General features: G+C 41.3%; 1 protein-coding gene across 7 annotated transcripts in view; it reads left to right on the top strand.

The window, feature by feature from the left end:
* The first annotated feature begins 313 nt into the window (after positions 1-313).
* Positions 314-13,034, top strand: part of AZIN1 (antizyme inhibitor 1) — a 37,759-nt gene continuing 25,038 nt past the window's right edge. For 5 of the 7 annotated variants that reach the window (XM_064267662.1, XM_064267660.1, XM_064267661.1 and 2 more), the window contains exons 1-2: positions 314-677; positions 5,632-5,769. The gene's annotated coding sequence lies outside the window, so the exon portion shown is untranslated. 7 annotated transcript variants of the gene reach the window in all.

Raw genomic sequence — 13,034 nt, 5'->3', positions numbered from 1 at the left:
AGGCGTCCGAGGGGTGAGGGCGGAGGGCCGACGCGGAGCTCCCGCCCAGCCACCTCCTCCCGCCCCCACCCGCCCACGTCCGCCTGCCCTGGAGTTGCCGGGGGTGGGAGGGAGGGAAGCGGCCAGACGGTCAACATCAGCGCGGCTGAGTCGCGCCCCTCCCCTTCTCGCTCCCTCCCCGCTGTCCCTCTTCTTCTTCCGCCCCCTCCCTTCCCTGCTAGCCGCAGCCGGGCTCCTCTCGCTCGCGCGGCGCACGGCCGGCTGTGACGTCACCTGGCCCCGCCCCTTGCTATAAATATTGGCGTCTCTGGCGCCGCTTTCCCACACTCGGTGGCCTTTCGCTCCTCCGCAGTCTAGTCTTTTTTTCCTGTGTTGTCGCTTTCTCGGTTTCTTCTCATCCTTTCTCGTTCTGCTGCTCTGTGCTGTGACGAGGCCGAAAGCTCTCCCCACCCAGCCCGCGCTTTTCCTTTACCCGCGCTGTTCTATTTCTCTCCTTCGGCCACCGCCGCCACTGCTGCACAGCTGGTGTCGGTGCCGCGCTTTTCCCCCCACGTCGTTCCGCAGCCTATGGCCCAGGCCGCCTTGGGTATTTCTGCTCAAGGTAACCACATCCCTCTTTAAAAATTCCGCCGAAAAAGAGAAGACGCTTTACCCGACTCTTTGGGCCGTTATCTCACGTGAGTATCGACCCAAGGGGCGCGGGGTCGGAGCGCAAGGGCGGCCGGGTCCCCCCAGCCGGGCCCCACCGCCCTACGGGCGTCCCCCCGCAGCGCTCCGCGGCGACCGCCTCTAACATGGCGGACGGCGGTGAGTGTGGCGGGTGGCGGTGCCTCCGGCGGTGGCGGTGACGGTGGCGGCGACACGCGGAGCTCGGGCGGCGGGCCTCGCCTTGGGGTCCTCAGGAGACCCCCGGACGCTCGGTGAATCCCGAGCCGCCGCGGTTGGGGCGAGGGGGTGTGTACGTGTGGGGGGCGCGCGCAGGGGTCTCGCCGCCGGGGGTCGCCGTCGCCTCCGGGCGCCGTGTGGTCCCCACCCCTCTCCCGTGGTGCATTGCTGTTTCCGGGGAGGGGGTCCGGCCCGCAGCCCTACGGGGCTGGGACCGCAACCCTGCCCCTGAGCAACACAGCCGGCTTGGCCTCCCGGAGCCTAGCGGCGGGCGGCGCGGTGCGCAGGAACCGCCGGGGCCTTCGGTTATGAATGGAGTAGGGCGGGCCCGGCGTCGGCCTCTGGTGACAGCTGCCGGAGGAGGTCGGATTCTTGGGGGTGCAGGGAGTGAGATCCCTCTCTGGTGGAGGAAAGTTGACGCCGCTCGGGGCCCGGCGGCGGGGAAGCCCTGGTGTCAGGTAGCGACTGGAGGCCTTTGGCCCCTTTTGGAAGCCTCGGGGCTGCTGCTCCACCCCCTGCAGCGTTCCTGATTGGGCCGAGTGGCCATCAGTCAGCGAAGTCACTCCCTGAAGCCTGAGAATTAGTCACCGTAGCATGGTTTTCGCATCCGCGCCACGATTGCTGGGCAAAAAAGGGGGGAACGGTAGGCTTGAGTGGCTTACCAAGTACTGTCTAGACTGACCACAGTTAATGGAGGTGACCCTGATACAGTATGTATTCTGAACGTATACGCTCATGCAGAAACCTGGGGACATTTTCAAACAGTGCTGTTTCAGTAGATTCGCTGAATTTTATGGTAGCATCTTGGGTCATTAAATTGTTCTGTGTCCTGTAGTGTTTCTACCGTAGAGTCCCCCAACTTGGTTGGAAATCTGAGACCGCTTAGGGTAGACACAATTGTGTGTGGTGAGGAAAGGTATGATGTGGACCAGCTTGGCAGAAATGCGGCCGATAGCCAAGAAGCGAAATTCTTTCGTTGCTTTTACAAATATGAGTGCAGATGCTGATCATAAAGACAGACCTTGAGGAGTTTACATTTAGTAGGAAAGATAGACTCCTAAATGATCGGAACTGATAATGATGGCAGGTGAAAACTGTGGTGCAGAGCTGAAATTATAGTAAAAAGACCAGATTTAATTGTCTTGAGAGACTGAGGAACCCCAGAAGACATGGCCCCCGGACTCTCTGTTAACCCAGAATTAAAACAATTCCCGAAGCCTACTCTTCACAAAAAGGTTAGACTGGACTATAAGACACAAAATGATACTTGTGCTTCTTAGTTCAAGTAGATACATGAGACTGAATGGGCAGCTCCTGTCCAGAGGCAAGATGAGAAGACAGAAAGGGACAGGAGCTGATTGAATGGACATGGGAAATTCCGGGGTGGAAAGGAGGAGTGTGTTGTCACATTACAGGGAGAGCAACTAGAGTCACATGACAGTGTGTGTATAAATTTTTGTATGAGAAACTAATTTGAACTGTATACGTTCACTTAAAACACAATTAAAAAAAATAAACACCAAAATACCAAAAAAAAAGTGATAATGAGAAATGCAGCAATCAAGGAATCATTGCCTTTTTGTCCCAACGTTTATTATACAAGTTTCCAAACATATTAATAGTTCAAAGAATTATACCTCACCTAGATTCTACAATTAACATTTTGCTGTATATGCCTTATGTGTTCATCTTGCTACCTAGTCATCAATTCATCTTATCTGATACATTTCAGAGTAAGTTGGAGACTTAAGATCGCAGGCCCTCAAACTGCAGCATGCCAATATCATTAGAGTTCAGTACTTGTTTAATATTCTTTAAAAAGAATTTTTTTTAAGTAAAAATTACGTAACAGTAAAATGCAGAGATACTAAGTATACCATTAGATGAGTTTTGATAAATAAAAATACAGCTGTGAAATCCAAATCTGTCGAAATGTAGAATTATTACTATCAGTCCAAAAAGTTTTCTTGCCCCTTCAGTAGGTCATCTTCTCCCAGCCCACAAAGTCAATCATTGTTCAGATTTTTTTTAAACTATTAGTTTTGCCTGTTCTAGAACTTCATATAAATGGAATCACCCAGTATGCACTTATGTAAGGCGTCTTTCACTTAACGTGTTTTTTATATTCATATTGCATTTATCAGGTTCTTTATTGCTAAGTAGTATTCCATTATATGAATATTTTAATTTTTTTATTACTTATTTGGAGTAATTTTAGATTTACAGAAAAGTTGCAAAGATACTACAAAAAAAAAGAAAAACCAACCCCAGTGCCGTCGAGTCAATTCTGACTCATAGTGACTCTATAGGACAGAGTAGAACTGCCCCATAGAGTTTCCAAGGAGCACCTGGCAGATTCGAACTGCCGACCCTTTGGCTAGCAGCTGTAGCACTTCACCACTGCGCCACCAGGGTTTCCAAAGATAGTACAGAGCTCTTGAAACCCTCACCTAATTTTCTCTGTTATTAACATATTACTGTGGTACATTTGTCAAAACTCAGAAACTGACTTTGGTACATTACCAGAGAAACTCCAGACTTATTTTGGATTTCACCAGTTTATTTATTTATTTTTTTAATTAACATCCTTTGTTCCAGAATTCAATGCAAGGTACCACATTGCATTTAAATAGTCATGTTTTGTCTGCCGTGTGACAGTTTTTTAGTCTTTCCTTGTTTATGTCCTTGACAGTCTTAAGAAGTAGTGGCCAGGTATCCTGTAGCGTGTCCCCCAATTAGGGTTTGAAGTTTTTCTAATGATAAGATTGGAGGTTTGGATTTTTTGGAAAAAATATCACAGAGATAGCCTCATCACACCATGTGTGCAAGTTTAAAGATGACTAGTAAGGGTAGTATGAATTGTTTAGAGAAATACGGATAATTTTGGGACACTGACTTTTTGGGTAGTTTTTGTCAAAGTGATGGGAGGAGGGTTTTTTTGTTTTTTGCATCCTGCAGCTGACTCAGTCTAGTTTCCCTGTGCAAGTTCTAAGGTGTTGTGGTCAGAGATACTCCTCTTCAAACAGACCTTAACCAACTGATGTAGACACACCGCTGTAAATGAGAATAATTTATCTCCTTTTCTCCACATTTTCATTTAACTCCTCTTTTCAAGGTTTCTCTAACAGTACGGATACACATTCCCTCAATCCTGTATGTAAACGGCCCTCTTACTGTGTATACCTCTTTTACTCTATTAAAATGTGCCTTTCAAATTTGGGGGCCTTTATTCTCTACTAGTATCTTTTTGCTAAACAGAAATGTTTTAGAGATCTCACTCAAACACAGTCTTGAATGTCTGAAGTTTAATGTCCTTAACATTTTACATCACTGCTCTTAGGTTGTATTAAGCAGCAAAATGACTGGGTATGTAGCAGAGAAATGATAACTGTCTCACGCAGGATGATTGTCAGCCTGTGCCTTCGGATAATTGAGAATGAACTTCTTCTCTGTCCCCAGCATGAGTCGGCTTTTTACTTATGTTTTAGATTATCTTTATGCGGGAAGAATTGGAACTTTTTTTGTGGAGTACATTATATGGGATCTAATGTAAGGTTATAGTCACCGTTGCATGTTGTTATGGGTTCTTGCCTCATCATAAGTCTTGAGAAAGTATGCTCAGTTTCCTCTATGTAGAAGGAATATTTTACTTCCCTCAATCTTGGTTGCAGTGCCAGGTGCGTGCCTACAGTGCTTCAGAAATCCCGCACACTCTGGGCTTTGTAATACCTGGTTTTATCATTTTTCTGTCTTTCTCATCACTCTCTAGCAAATACTGTTGGTTATATTACTTTAAAACAATACCCACTGAATTACAAATGAAGTATAGGTATAGCATTTTACTTTAGAGGTGATAAGTCTCATAATGGGTGATGACCATTTCTAAAACTTACATAGCATTTTATAGTGTACCAAGCATTAGTTCAGTGATAATAGAGTGAAAGTAGTTATAGATTAGGTTTGAGGAGGACATAAACGTCTTAGGTTACATGCCCAAATACATAAGGCAGTTTTCAAAAGTCATTTTAGACGCGTAATGAATTAGCTAAATCATAAAGTCTGACCCATCATCCTGGTATCAGTAGAACTTTATACTCTAAGCAAGGAACTTTGAATTAGAGTGGTAAAAGGGTGTTCTGGGTTCAGATTACTAGGTCACGCTGGAACATTTGCTTAGCCAGATTGGTGAAGATTGTGTGAAATTTTTGTATTTTAGGCCAGTTACAAATTTGGGTTGGGGGGACCATTAAAAGCAAAAAAATGGAGTTAGATGGGGACAGGAAACTTATGAGTAGGTAGATGAAGCAGCTTGGAAAGATGACTATACCATCACCTTTGTGAATTTTGTAGTAAAGCAACTTGGAAAGGTTTGCTATATAGAAAGTACTTGGTACTATGGTAAACTCTTCGAACACATCATTTCTGTGTAATGTGATCCTCATTAAATATTGAACTAAATATTAAAATTATTCTACTAAACTATAACTTCGCCTTATTTCTACAGTTAAAAATTTTTTTTTTTTTAATCAATTCAGTCTATTTGAAGCACAAGCTAATGTTTTTCAGCATAGTTGTTGTTAGATGCCTGTGGAGTGGGTTCGGACTCTTAGAGACTCTGTATACAACAGAATGAAACGCTGCCCTGTCCTGAGCCATCCTCAAAATTGTTACTATGCTTGAGCCCATTGTTGCAGCCACTGTGTCAGTTCATCTCGTTAGCATTAATTCTTTTATTTCTTTCTTTAGGGCGAACTTTCTGACCAAGTATACAACTACCCAGAGGGCCTAGGAGAAGTGCTGTATAGAGAGCAGTTCGATTTCAACGCGGAGCCACCTTGGGAACCTAGCTGATGATAGGGGGGTTCCATCTCCTAACTTGTCCATGTAAGTATATTCCCATCTGTGAGATCTTGTAAAATTGAGGTAAAGGAGGACGCCATGTTGCTCAGTCTTTCCCGATTTGAAATTGTACTTATTCTTTAAAGTGCAGCAGCCCTTACAGCTTTTTTTTGTTTTGGTCAAGTTTTAACATAGCTTAGAGGCTTGGCAGTTATAGGTACTGCTTCAGTTGTATGCATTGCTTACCAAAAATGTACTTTATTCGAATACATGAAGGTTACTGTTAAAGTTCATGTAGCAAGATAAGTTGTAGGAACTCTTCTTAGTCCAAGTTTTAATATAAGTTGGAGAGGTTTTTTTCTTTTTTTAACTTAAGATCTGGGTAATAGTTTATCACATCATTCAACCATTTAACTTAGTAGACTCCAGTATTTAGGCATGAGGAGAAAAAAACATTCTTAAATAGAGTGAAGTTTCTGGTTCTAGTTCATTCAATGAACTTATACCTCAGAATGAGCATGGGATGTGAGAGGTGAAACTTAGTTCTTGATTTTCTAGTTAAGAGCATCTTACTAGAATGAATGTGATTTTTCTAGAGTTTACATTCTTCCCATAAATTGACTTTGTAATGCTCAACTGGTGGGAAAAATGGTTGTTCTTCGAGGATTTACTGAGAGATGGTATATGTATATCTCCCGGTATGCCACCTTCCTAATGGATTTTCAAGCATAGTCTTTGACTATGCTTGACTTTTTACTTGTGGATTTGAATTTAAAATTGAATCCCTATGCAAAATGTAATTCCACAGTAAACTGCTTGAATTTGAGCTGCTAGATTTGTGTGGCTTGTTTTTAAAATTGAGTCACCATTTATAGACTTTGGTGCCGATACTGATTTATTTTTTGGTGTTGAGGTTTGGGTATTTAAGTTGGCCAGAAACTTGGGACGGAATAAGATTAGAAATTTCACAAGAAAACAGAATATCAATTTAATGTTTCTTTAGTCCTAGGGAGGAAACAGTTTAAATAGTTGGATTCCTTTAAAGTTCTGCTGACTTAAAACCTTGAGCTGGAGACTTCCCATATTGGCTTGCTTCTGTATGAATTTAAGCAGATTGCTTTTTTTTTTTTTTTTTTGAATCACACTTTCTTTAGCCCTAAACTGGTACAATAGTTTCTGTCTCTCTCTTTTTTAAATGTATTATGTATCTTACCCAGTGTGGTCCTTGAGTCAGCAGCATTGGCATCACTTGGGACAGCAATAGAGAATCTCAGCCCCACCTAAACCTGACTTAGGTGACTTGTATGTGTATTAAAGAGAAGCACTGTAGCCACCATTCACTACCAAGTCAGTTACCTTAGTTTTTATAGAAAGGTGATCAGTTCATCCAGTCTACCAAGTCAGCTTAGAGATTTAAAACCTTTGGGAGTAGAATCTTGTTGCCGTTATAGTTATGAATAGACTCTCAGATGAAAATATAACAATATGCTTTATATTATAAGGAGATCATATTAGAGTATAAGCCTTCCTTTAATTTAGATTTCTTGCTTTAATGGAAACTTAAGCTTATATAGATATTTCTAACAGTGTTTTCTCTAAGAGATTTGAGAAACTGTTATCAGTGAGCTGACATATATTAATCATTCAGCCAAATCATGGAGTAGTGAAAAACACTTTGTCATTTTAAAGTAGTATTTATTTAGAGCAATTAGTAATATCATGGAACTCAGAAAGTCCACAGTTTCCCCTCTCTTTGGGAGAATGGGAGTGCATAAACTGTACTTAAGTATATTTATTTATTCTGCAGGTTCTGGCACCCTGAGTGACTGACTCTTTTTATTATGCACAGGTACAATGTATATTATGTTAAGTGAAACTGGTACTTGAAACTTTGCTCTAAAGCTGTAGCCCTGGTGGTGCAATAGTTAAGTCCCAGGCTGCTAACCGGAAGGGTTAGTAGTTCCAACCAACCAGTGGCTGTGCAGGCGAAAAGGCCTGGCAATCTCCTGTAAAGATTACACCCTAGGAAACCCTACAGGACAGTTCTACTCTGTTCTGTAGGGTCACTGTGAGTCAGGATCGACTTGACAGAAAAGAGCATAAAGCTACAGATCCCCGATCCTTTATTCGTGTAATCCCCAAATCAGAAATGTTCTAAAAAAGAAAAAAAAATTTTTTTTTTAAATAGCTTCCTTGGTTACAATAACTGATGTGACCTAAACTCATTTGGGAACAAAAACTTGACCTGAATCTGAGCTGCTTTGAGGTTATTTATATCTTTATTTATCCCATTTAGTGTTTATATTCCTAAGTTTTGTTGTAGAAATACTGTGGTTATGAAGTACTGACTCATATTCTCCTAGAGAGTGTTTATATAACATAAAGTATATGTTTTATATTACCCTCCTAAAATCTGAGAAATTTTGAATTCAGAAATTCTGGCCCCAAAGATTTCTTGACTTTAAGCATTAGTAAAAATGGCAAGAGAATTTCAAATTCCAGAAATGTATTGTCATTAGATATATACCAGTTTGTTCTGCTGGACATTCAGATGATGAAATTAATATTCTGTGGAACAATACTGTTTGCAAAATTATGAGGCACTAAAGGACTTACACATTGGCATTCATGGAAATTGCTTGGGACATAGCATGGCAAACCATGTAGTATATTTTTTCGCAGATTAGCGTGCCCACGTAAATAACTTGCAGAAATTATGTAAAAGTTGTGATGTAATACACCCATGCATGTACTGCACATGTCTGGTGACATTTCCAGAAGTGAACTTTGGCCTCATTCGCCCTCATTCAGTAGTCCAGAGATGTTACTTTGAAGCTGTGTGTTTCTGTTAATGTAAGTCGATAATTATGTCCCATCAATTTTGAGTCATAAATCAGAACCTTGAACCTACTGAAGCGTGTCCATAAATCACGTGCTATCAACAGGAAGTGAAAACAAAGTGAAGCCTGCACTGGCATAAATGACATCAAGTAGCTATCAATAGGAATCTGGCCTTTAATAAGAGGAGCTAACAAAGCAAAACTGATACACAGTTATTCTTGGCTCAACAGTTGAATGTGAAAACCTTATCACATCATCTTAAGTGAAACCATTAAGCTATGTTAAGTCTGCTGCTTTCATAGTCTCATTATGTTTCATTAGCGCTAGTATCTTTGATCAGTGATCATAAGTCACCTTAGTCATGTGCTTGCAAGCATTTAAAAAAGACCCTTGCTCCTTGTATACTTCACATTTGAATTTTGCTATCTCTTTACTAGAGCTAGCTGCTTATCAATTATATTGTACACAGTTTTTCAGTTTATAAATCTAAATCTTAGAACCATTTAGATCGTGCCAGGAATTAAACACAAGTGTTACACCACCAACTTCAAACTGAAAGTCATTTTGAGGGCAGAAGAAACAAGTAACAGTGTGGCAGTGAGAAAGTTTGAGGTTGTAGACTTGTCCATTCACGAATGGAGAAAGGAAAAGGAGCTGGAGAAAGTAAATCCGTGAAAATGTGCACTTATGGGCCCAAGGTGAAATGGCCTGAGTTGGAGCACGCCTTCAAAGAGTGGATTATTTCTCAAAGGGAACAAAATCAGGCTGTCTCTGCTGTCACAGTTCAGATCAGAGTGGAGCTTCTGGCAAATAAACGAACCCCAGGCTTCAAGGCACATTTCACCTGGGTTTCTAAATTCATGAAAAGGAATGACCTTTCTCTGAAAATGACAACCACTGTAGGTCCGCAACTTCCAGGTGACTGGGACCAAAAGATGGTCAACTTCGAAGGCTTCCAGAAGTGGATGTTGATGATAATGAATAAAATGGCATCGCGAGCCTGTTCCGTTCACCATTGGTTGCACTTAGTTTAGCTACCTTAAATGAAGTTTCTATGAGAAGTGTTATCCTGGTAACCTTAAATCAGTGGGATAGAAAAAAAGATTGAAGTCAGTAACGTGAAAAAAAAATGGATAAAGTACACTTATAAAAATAATAGGCAGGGAGATTGTGCGGTTTGCCCCCCCAAAAAATAATGCATGCATTATTTGCGTAAAAATACAGTAACCGTATGAACTCTATTTGAACTGTGGTGCTGCAGTGGTTAAGCTCTTGGCTGCTAACCAAAAGGTTGAGGGTTCAAACCTACCAGTGGCTCTGTAGGAGAAAAGTCCTGGTAATCAGCTCACATGAAGATTACGGCCTAGGAAACCCTATAGGGCAGTTCTGCTCTGTCATACAGGATCAGTAGGAGTTGAAATTGACTTAATGGCACACAAAAACCACAATATTTGATAATTATGTTAGTTATATCCCAGTACAATTTCTGTATAGGTGGTCTGAGTTGCAGAATTTGGCTTTAGGGCTATGTTTTAAAATCAAATAACTGTTTGAATTTTAAGATAGTTACTTCTGTTAAGTATCTGGAAACTTTGAAAGTTTACGTAAGAAATTTTGTTTGAAAACTTGATAGAGTATGTGTATAGTATAGTAGATGAGCACTGCAGAAATATTTTTTTCATTTTTTGCTTCAAGTGAAAGTTTACAAATCAAGTCAGCCTCATACAAAAATTTATGTACACCTTGCTATATACTCCTAGTTGCTTTCCCACTAATGAGACAGCACACTCCTTCCCTCCACTCTATTTTTGTGTCCATTCAGTCAGCTTCTGACCCCCTCTGCCCTGTCATCTCCCTCCAGACAGGAGCTGCCCACATAGCCTCATGTGTCTACTTGATCCGAGAAGCTTACTCTTCATCAGTGTCATTTTCTATCCCATAGTCCAGTCCAATCCCTGTCTGAAGAGTTGGCTTTGGGAATGGTTCCTGTCTTGGGCTAACAGAAAGTCTGGGGACCATGACCTCTGGGATCCTTCTAGTCTCAGTCAGACCATTTAGTCTGGTCTTTTTACGAGAACTTGAGGCCTGCACGCCACTGCTGCCCAGCTCCGTTAGGGGTTCTCTGTTGTGTTCCCTGTCAGGGCAGTCATTGGTTGTAGCCGGGGCACCGTTTAGTTCTAGTCTCAGGCTGATGTAGTCTCTGGTTTATGTGGCCCTTTCTGTCTCTTGGGCTCAATAATTACCTTGTGTCTTTGGTGTTCTTCATTTTCCTTTGCTCCAGGTGGGCTGAGACCAACTGATTCTCTACAGAAACATCTTAACAAATATTTCAATACCAATAATATTTTAGATTAATGAGATAGGTCTCTAATTGTGCAAAAGTTTTTATATGCTGTATTTAAGTCCCCGGGGTCTTTATTGCTGCCTTAAGTCTTTACCAATGGGCTGGATTTTTATTTTAGGAGTAGCTCCAATTACAATTAATAAGTTAGCATAATGGAAAATACTTACAGACATCAATCCAGAGAAACTAAATTCTCTTCTAACCAGTTACCTCTATTAGTGGATCTGCTGATGAAGTCTGATTGAATTAATTTAACACACACCTTTTAACCTTGCATCGTATGTAAGTATGGAAAAGGGATTCGTTTAATTGATCCATTTAAATGGATTAAAAAAAAATTTTTTTTAATTTTACCTGATTGTCTTTCGTTGGCTATATTCACATTGAATAGTATTTAATGGTGCCTTGCTGCTTGTGTAAAAGTAGTAAAAATGATTCTGTTTAAGCACAATGTGAATAAATAGCATGGTAATAGATGAAAAAGGTTTCGGGTACATAGTACTCTCTTTGGCAAATTTGGAATCTTTTTAAGGAGGGCCGAAAAGAAAGCAGTATAAACCGAATGGTTGTTGCATTTACTAGGGGATGGATAGTAGATAGTCGATTGAGAGAATTAACAAAGACTAATAATCTGTGTGTCCTTGTTACAGCCCCTTTTTCCCATCTTGTTTCAGGTCTTTGATTCTCCCCCCACCCAAAAAGCATTTTGGGACATTTAGTATAAGGTATAGTTTTATCTGTGAGTAATGCTTATAAACTGTAAAACCTATGCAGGTGATATCTGGCTGCTACTCTAGTCTGACCATTGTTCAGTTGAGCTATTTTAAGTGAAGTTCTCACACACTGGTAAGGTCCAGTTGTTGTGTGCCATCAAATTGATTCTGACTCACAGTAACCGTATAGGACAGAGTAGAACTACCCTGTAGGGTTTCCTAGGCTGTAATATTTACAGGAGCAGATCACCAAGTCTTTTCTCCCATGGAGCCACTGAGTGGGTTTGAACCAATGACCTTTCAGTTATCAGTCAAGCACTTAACCATTGCGCCATCAGGGCTCCATTAAGGTCCAGTAAATACAGATTATTTTGTCCTTCACCTTCATTCCAGAGTTTTGCATGCTTATTTAATCAGAAGCACTTTGTCACAAGCCAACTGAAACAGAGGTTTAGCCATTCCTTTCTCTAATCCAGGGTCCTGCTGGCACAGTGGTTAAGAGTTCTGCTGCTAATCAAAAGGTTGGCAGTTCAAATCTACTAACTGCTCCTTAGAAGCCCTATGGGGCAGTTCTCCTCTGTCCTGTAGAGTTGTTATGAGTCGGAATCGACTCGATAGCAACGGGCTTGGTTTTTTTTTCCTCTCTTATCCAGTGTTCTTCATGTTATAGCATGAATAGAAAATATTTGTACAGCATACTGTTACATAACAGGAGTCAAGGCAAAAACCCTTGTGAATTGCTCTGCTCTAGTCTTTGTTTTTTGTTCATTATCTTATGTAAGTACACATTTCAAGTCTCTACTCAGAACTCATTTGCTGTGGCATTTTATTACCTTTGTTCATTACTGTCCACCTTTGTAAGCTTTTGAACTGATCTTCATTATAAGGAATCCTGGTGGTGCAGTGGTTAAGTGCTCAGCTGCTACTCGAAAGGTTGGTGTTTCAAGTCCCTCCAGTGGCTCCATGGGAGAAAGATCTGGCAATCTGCTCCCAAAAAGATGACAACCAAGAAAACCATATGGGGCAGTTATACTCTGTCACATGGGGTCGCCGTGAGTTGAAAATGTACACCTAACAACACCAACACCTTAAGCAGAGTCATTTAGGGGTTATGATTTTTTCATTGTTGTGTGTGGAATTGATCCCTGGTGTAAAATTCATTATAAAAACAGCATCCTCTAGAACTGCTCTGTATACTACCCAGGTGGCTATTTAAATTTAATTACAACTGAATAAAATTTAAAAGTTCCTCAGTTGCATAAGCCACAGTTCAAGTCCTCATGAGCTATATAAGGCTAGTGGCTATTTTGGGCAGTGCAGATCAAGAGCATTTCCATCCTCACGCTAAGTTCTATTCAGCAGCACCGCTCTAGAATAATTAAACACTTACTAATAAGAACCGTACAAATTAT

The sequence above is a fragment of the Loxodonta africana genome, chromosome 14, assembly GCF_030014295.1.
Source record: "Loxodonta africana isolate mLoxAfr1 chromosome 14, mLoxAfr1.hap2, whole genome shotgun sequence".
NCBI lineage: Eukaryota > Metazoa > Chordata > Mammalia > Proboscidea > Elephantidae > Loxodonta > Loxodonta africana.
Note: the sequence above shows the minus strand (reverse complement) of the source record. Positions and strands in the feature narration are given on the sequence as shown.